The sequence below is a fragment of the Olea europaea genome, chromosome 20 (assembly GCF_002742605.1).
Source record: "Olea europaea var. sylvestris chromosome 20, O_europaea_v1, whole genome shotgun sequence".
In the NCBI taxonomy this organism is placed as follows: domain Eukaryota; kingdom Viridiplantae; phylum Streptophyta; class Magnoliopsida; order Lamiales; family Oleaceae; genus Olea; species Olea europaea.
Genome location: NC_036256.1, coordinates 7481157 through 7488376, shown reverse-complemented (window position 1 = coordinate 7488376; position 7220 = coordinate 7481157). Strand labels below are relative to the sequence as shown.

General features: G+C 34.3%; 1 pseudogene; it reads right to left on the bottom strand.

The window, feature by feature from the left end:
* Positions 1–1403: 1403 nt before the first annotated feature.
* On the bottom strand, positions 1404–5226 carry LOC111369011 (annotated as a pseudogene).
* Positions 5227–7220: the final 1994 nt, after the last annotated feature.

The window sequence follows — 7220 nt, the reverse complement described above, 5'->3', positions numbered from 1 at the left end:
TGAGTGATCTGTTTAATGAGCATGTTGGGTGATGAGAGGAGATATATGTTCTCGAGATGTGAACAACACGAAATGGGATAGGATAAGTGTGGTGAGATATTTTCATAGGATTATTTATGCATGTGTTGCATATGTGGTTTATCGTGGTTTGATTGACTTGATGTTAATTTGTGGTTCTATGTGAACGTGTTTCTGAAAAGATCTATATGTGTTATCCTATAGTATATCATCATTGCATGTGTATTTGCTCTTGATTGTTTACTGTTAAATATTTGATTCTACTTGGGTGTTTTTTTACCTTAGCCCCGGTGAGTACATGAAACAAGTATGGTATGTGTTTCAGGTTGGAAACACGAGGTAGGGTTTGTGATCCAATTTTATTAGCTACCTTTATTATGCAAGTGCTAACTATGCGTTTTGATTGCTTGCAGATTTATTGGGTATCAAGGTGGAGATTTGTTGGGATTTTTGATACTCAATAAATCCCGGGCTATGATGTTAACGTGAGTTAATATTATTTCATAGGTATAGGCGATCGTTTGAATCTTGGCCCGTTTAAGCATCTTCAAGGTCCAACTTAAAACCTAACTCTAGAGTATATATATGGCCATAACCCTAGCCACTTACTAGTGATGTTTTGTGAGAAAAATCAAGGAATCCCGGCTTCCTCCTCTCTGTGTGAAAGAACAGACTCTAAAAGTGTCCAAAATGCTTGTTTACTTTGTATAATTGGTGGTTAATTAATAGTATACCTTTGTACTGTCTTCTCCTAGCCTTTGTAGCCACAAGTCATCATCTTTTCTTGTCCTATATGGGTAAGATTGAATAATAACCAAGGTGAATTAGATTAGTTGTGATTTGGAGCCCATTGGACTGGAGAAAGATATGTTGGACTGATCTCGGAAATCACAAATTTGAAGATCATTTGAGAGAGCTTCTGCAACAAGTAATTGGTGTTTTCATAAACTACCTCAGCTCTGTGACATCGATTGAGAGTTGGGAAACAAGGATGCAGTAATTAGAAAATAGAAAAAGAAGAACCGATGACCTTGGCATATAGAAATTGTGAATTTAAGTGGCTGAAAATCATTCTTGAAGGTATTAAAATCTCAAGGTAAGTACTATCAGAACTCTACTATGATGATAAGTCTACTTTTAATCTCTCTCAAAATCTAGTTCAGCATAATCGAATTAAACATGCCAACACAAGCAAGCTCTAGAAATGGATAACATCCATAAAAGACCTGGAGGCAAGTGTTGAGAGACATGATTTCATGTAAATTTATTAATAAAGTAGTTTCCTATCCCTTTGCTTATGGTTAGGCTGAATCCCTAGTTTATAGGGATTAAAAGAAAATTTGCCTAAGTTAGAATATTTGCTCTGTATAGCAATGTGTACCCAATATTCTTCTAATCAATAATAAATATCAAATGACCCCTCATACAATCCAAAAGCAAGAGCAAATAAAGTACCCAATGCAACCTCACATGGCTTAATTATGCCTTTGCAATGACAAATAACATGGATGCAAAAACTGGGATTTTGATCGTTGTCTGTAGCTCTGTAGAAAGTTCCGTTAACAATTTAACCACCTTTTTTTTGCCTTCTCACCGGCCTCATGATACCTGAAAATCAAATGGAAGTATATGATACTATTAGAAAGAAAGTAATTGATAAACTGAAATGTGAAAAGTGTATTCCATTACAACAATCACAAATAAAAATACCTTGCTATTGCTTCCTCCACCTTCCATGTGGTGGACCATTCTTCTCCAACTTTTTTACCTTTTGAATCCAGGTTTGAGCTGTTTAATTTGTTGTTCTCCCAGTGTACCAGCCCAAAAAGAATGTACAAAATGTTTTCCCTTGAGGCTTGAACCATACAACTCCATGCTCACGAGCATATAATATCTCTCCATTAGGTCCTCCAAGTGGAGCTGTTGTAGTTTTGATTCTTGACAGTATAGGAACGAAATCTTCTTTGACCTAGAAAATGTTGACGTCCGATCATCTACTTTAAAAATCCACACATATCTATTGTGTTGAATAAAAACTGAATATTTGATTGTGAGCATAAAATTCCAGGATCTGATTATTGTGAATAAAAACTGAATATGTGTGCCTTCCTCTATGGAGCAAAATGTTGAACCGATTGATCTAAAAGCTTAAATTGTTAGAGAGGGCCACATGTAATCATTTAAATGTTGCCTTCTACATACCCCCTCATTTGTAGGCAGGATTCATGTTTACCCATCAAGCCTAACACGTTAACTACTTCATTAAATGGGTAGCTATAAGGCTTAAACCTAAGATCTTTGTCTGACCTTTGCATACTCAGCTAGTATGTTGAACCAGTTGATCTAAAAACTTAAGCAATTAGAGAGGGCACACGTAACATCATTTAAATCTTACCTTCAACAAAAATAACAACAAATCATTATTTTCAATTAAATTTGATTAAGATGTTGACTAAACATTTTACTTTCTACATATATTAATCTCAAACAGAGACTGTATTAGAGATGTAAACTAAGCTACGATATCCTACTTCGTTGTAGTAATTCATGATCCTTCCGACTTCAAAAGTTCATTTTCTTTAAGATTGATAGGTATACGCCAACACAAGCAAGCTCTAGAAATGGATAACATCCATAAAAGACCTGGAGGCAAGTGTTGAGAGACATGATTTCATGTAAATTTATTAATAAAGTAGTTTCCTATCCCTTTGCTTATGGTTAGGCTGAATCCCTAGTTTATAGGGATTAAAAGAAAATTTGCCTAAGTTAGAATATTTGCTCTGTATAGCAATGTGTACCCAATATTCTTCTAATCAATAATAAATATCAAATGACCCCTCATACAATCCAAAAGCAAGAGCAAATAAAGTACCCAATGCAACCTCACATGGCTTAATTATGCCTTTGCAATGACAAATAACATGGATGCAAAAACTGGGATTTTGATCGTTGTCTGTAGCTCTGTAGAAAGTTCCGTTAACAATTTAACCACCTTTTTTTTGCCTTCTCACCGGCCTCATGATACCTGAAAATCAAATGGAAGTATATGATACTATTAGAAAGAAAGTAATTGATAAACTGAAATGTGAAAAGTGTATTCCATTACAACAATCACAAATAAAAATACCTTGCTATTGCTTCCTCCACCTTCCATGTGGTGGACCATTCTTCTCCAACTTTTTTACCTTTTGAATCCAGGTTTGAGCTGTTTAATTTGTTGTTCTCCCAGTGTACCAGCCCAAAAAGAATGTACAAAACGTTTTCCCTTGAGGCTTGAACCATACAACTCCATGCTCACGAGCATATAATATCTCTCCATTAGGTCCTCCAAGTGGAGCTGTTGTAGTTTTGATTCTTGACAGTATAGGAACGAAATCTTCTTTGACCTAGAAAATGTTGACGTCCGATCATCTACTTTAAAAATCCACACATATCTATTGTGTTGAATAAAAACTGAATATTTGATTGTGAGCATAAAATTCCAGGATCTGATTATTGTGAATAAAAACTGAATATGTGTGCCTTCCTCTATGGAGCAAAATGTTGAACCGATTGATCTAAAAGCTTAAATTGTTAGAGAGGGCCACATGTAATCATTTAAATGTTGCCTTCTACATACCCCCTCATTTGTAGGCAGGATTCATGTTTACCCATCAAGCCTAACACGTTAACTACTTCATTAAATGGGTAGCTATAAGGCTTAAACCTAAGATCTTTGTCTGACCTTTGCATACTCAGCTAGTATGTTGAACCAGTTGATCTAAAAACTTAAGCAATTAGAGAGGGCACACGTAACATCATTTAAATCTTACCTTCAACAAAAATAACAACAAATCATTATTTTCAATTAAATTTGATTAAGATGTTGACTAAACATTTTACTTTCTACATATATTAATCTCAAACAGAGACTGTATTAGAGATGTAAACTAAGCTACGATATCCTACTTCGTTGTAGTAATTCATGATCCTTCCGACTTCAAAAGTTCATTTTCTTTAAGATTGATAGGTATACCTTTATTACCTGCATCTTTTCTGAATAGGAAAGATACAGAAGTTTGTTAAATAAAATGCAATGATTCACTAAATTAAAATTGGAGTTCTGTAGGCTTCCATTTTCAATTTGCTCAGCATAAAGGAGATGAAAGAGAAAATCATATATTGAACCCCCGTTTAAAGAACTAACAGGCAAACCTCTAATATCAGAGAGCTTTAAAATAATCATTTTACTCTGCTTTTCTTAATCCTTAAATGTTAGTAAATTTTTCATCAATGTGTCTCTGTTGCACAATGTACAAACTGCAGCAACATATTAGCACAATTTACAGAAGCCAAGGAATAATCAAGTTAGCATAAGCATCAAGTATATGTAACTTTCCTATTCCATTACAATCACAGGATATGAACAAGACTACTAGTACTTTGTAAGCACGCTAAAAGACTTACAGCTATAGATAAGGCCTCTGAAGCTTCATCGACTTCTGCAAATTCTTCCTCTAAATGAATCCTCGGACACCTTTCCATGAAGACTCCGTGCCTTCAAAAACTCGTGGGGCATTGAAGTACAGAAGCTCATCTTCTGATCTTTTTCGCCTTCTAAAGAGATTATTTCACCAATTCTACAAGATACAGACTTGCATTCATCCACCTGAAAGTAAGAAGATCAAATGACACTGGATCAATTATTTGAACAGAAAACTTTTCTAGTCAAAGAAGTGTTAAAGTGTGTAAAGTATCAACACAGCATGGGTGAAAATGAAATTTAGGCACAAAGTTTCAACATGTTATTGTTTCCTTTCAACACATGATGAGTACAAATAAAGAATGGAGAACAATTTATGCATATAGATTTACTTACTAATGTCTCCAATTCAACTTTCAGCTCAATTGCCACACAAGTAGGATCCATTAATAACTTTAGGATTCCATTGAGCTCCAGATTGCTGTACATTTGCAGTATGTCATCAAGCAAACTTTTAATTTTGCAAAACTTGATATGATTGGCTTCCCTCAACTCAAGCAACTTCACAAGCTGAAGATGGAAAAGAACATAGACAAAATGACGGCCATGAATCAAAGCCTGAAACATTTAGAAACTAAAGCAAGGATAAAAATAGTGCAATAATCATATAAGACATGCAGACTCACTCTTGCATGCATGTGATTGTCAGACAAGCAATCCTATAGTGCAATAACCACACTATCCATTGACAAATTGAGACTTGTAGGGGGAGTTCACTTTTTTCCCACAAAAATGAGTTTTTGTAGGGCTATGATTTGCTTCAAAATTTTCAATATTAGAGGATTTGTGCCCACAAAATTTATATTTTCTCCCAACAAAACATTTGGTGGGCAAGATATAATATTAGTAGGCTAATAATTAGAGGTAAAAAATTTCGGTTCCCCCCTCTTCCTTAATTTTAGCCCACACTTGAATTACCCACTTTTGACATCAAGTGAAAAGATAAATGAAAGAAAAAGAAAAAATCAGAATTGTTTCCTAAATTCATTAGAAATAAACCCACGTTTAACTGGCCAGAATTGTTTCCCTAATTCTCTTCCTTGCCTCCAAAACCTTTTCCCCAAATAAATCCCTCCTCACTTTGCCGCTTTAGTTTAATCGGCCAAACCTAATTCCAATTTACTCACGCTCCAAATTTCTTGTGTATGATATAATTCTTTCTCCTGGATTTTGCAAGAAATTTTATTCAGCTCGTCAAATTGCCACGATTGGCTGCAATCGATCTTATAGTCGATTTTGCAAGAGGGAGTTATTCAGCCACGATTGGTTGTGATATAATTCTTTCTCCCGGACATAATATTCATCTTGGGTTAAAAAAAAAATTCGGCTGAATCGACTACACATTTTGAGCTCTTCAAGTTGTCTTCAAGGTATGCCAATCAATCTTACTATTAATTTGTAAATTATGTAGAAAATATAAGTACATAATCTTGAATTTTGAGATTACGTTTTCAATTTCTCGCTATGGAAAAGCAAATAAATATGGAGGCTGTTCTTCTGTATGAATTTTGAGATTTGGCATATTTGAAGTTGTCCTTTTTGGTTGGTTGTTGCAGTGAGATAGAGTGGGATTTTATCCCCAATTTTAGGGAGATGACGGGACCAGGAAATAAAGGCGAAGTGGCTGGAAGAGGGGTAATGGAATCTGCCGTAGCTACTGGTGTTTGATAACTGTGCTATACAGAACACAAGCTTTCCCATTGGTTCAATTAAAAACTAAGCACTTCTAATGGATTTCATTATACACGTGATTAGTTTAATCAAAGGACGTCAGAATCTGCCGTAGATTGAGGGGGAATGGATTTTTTTTCAAGGCATGGGGATAACATAACATGGGAATATATGATTTTTCTTTGGTGGAGTGCAGTGCAATTTGCTTGCTTTCTGACTTTTGACATTATTTTTGAGATTTTAATTCATTTTTTCGATTTTTCGAAGAAGATGGTTTTTCTAAATTAGAATGTGTATACTATAATCAAGAATTTAGTACATTTGGCACTTTGGCAATGGATTCCAATTCATCAATTTCTTTTGTATATGTTATTTCTATGGTTGGAAAGGCATTGTGTGTTTAATATTGCAATGAGAATGATGATACTCTGATTGCAAATAATATATTCATGTAAAGATGTCCTTAAACTGGGACAAATAATTTAGTCAAGATTCTTCTTCTCATTCTATATTAACAGTGCACTTTGCAGCTGGTTCTGTATTGAGTCTTTTGATCACTATGTTTTATTCTGCATTAACAATTCACTGTTTGTTTTTATGCGAATTCATCCATGATAAACATGCAAAATATTTGCTTCTTTACCCTAAATTTATTAAGAAAAATGTTCAATCGGCCCGAATACTTGTTTTCTATGTCTGATCTTTCCATGTAATCTAGAAATCCAGAAGATGAGGATGGAACAAAATTTGTTGTAAATCTTCAAATAACACTAATCAAACGATTAAATTTCCAAAATTTGCTTTATCTAAGGTCCATAGCCATTCAAGTCATGCAATCAAAATAATGTACCATTTTCAACTTTTAAGATTATTCAATTAACCAAAAATAAAAAGTTCGGAGATAATAAATTAAAAAATAAGAAAGAAGTGAGCTAAGTTTGCATTGTATTTTTTCTTGATCAGGGCTATTGAATAAATCTCAACCATTTTTTTGAAGGATAAGCATAAT